The sequence below is a fragment of the Mesitornis unicolor genome, unplaced genomic scaffold (genome assembly GCF_000695765.1).
Source record: "Mesitornis unicolor isolate BGI_N332 unplaced genomic scaffold, ASM69576v1 scaffold34246, whole genome shotgun sequence".
In the NCBI taxonomy this organism is placed as follows: Eukaryota; Metazoa; Chordata; class Aves; order Mesitornithiformes; family Mesitornithidae; genus Mesitornis; species Mesitornis unicolor.
Window position 1 is genome coordinate 3,090 of NW_010192300.1, and position 877 is coordinate 3,966.

Below are 877 nucleotides of genomic sequence, written 5' to 3' on the forward strand. Positions count from 1 at the left end.
AAAGAGACAGCCATGATTAGAACTTGTTTTAAAACGAAATCTGCTATTAAATATATCATTAACACATCCATGTGTTAAATTAGAGCAGATAGTTTAGTGCATGATACAGCAATGCCTTGCATACAGTTATATCCACTAACCTTATGTCTCTATTTTCTTTTTTAAGACCTCATTTTAGAGGTTCCTTATTCTGCAACTATTTATCCTGTCAGATGCTTTAAGCCACCTTTTCAGATGCTCTGAAAGTAAAAATTGTATTTGTCCTTATGTAGGAAGGGAACGGCCACACTGGAAACAAAACCAAATGGTTACATTTTAACTTGCCAACTATTACAGCCACTAATAACACAGCCTGACATGCCTGGTCAGTAGGATCTCATTAGTGAAGATTTCTCCACCAGAATGAATGATTTTAACAAGCAGGGTAGCATGATGAACTAAGGGATCTCTTAAGCAATCTTGTCTTTTTCTGTTAAGACAAAGATAAGTTGCTACTTTTCCATTCAAGATCAAAGAAAGGAAATAATACAAAGAAACAAAGACAGAAAAGAGAGCATTTGAAGCTTCAATTTTCTCTCTATCACTTTTTCTTTTAGATCAGTACAATCGCTAGATTCACCCTATTGAGAAAAAAAAGATTAAAAAAGGGAGGCTATATATGGCCAAAAAGAACTCTGGGCAACTTTGCTGATGTGTTAAAACTACTGTACTTTGCAATTCTCATTTCAGAAGTAAAATGACAAACAAAAAAGCACTTTTAATCTTCAAAGCAATGTATGATCAATAACAACTTCATAGCATTCAAGTATCATAATCTGTATTTTACTCCAGGAGAGAAAGATGCGTAGGGAATAAGTGATCTGCCTGGGTCTAACGC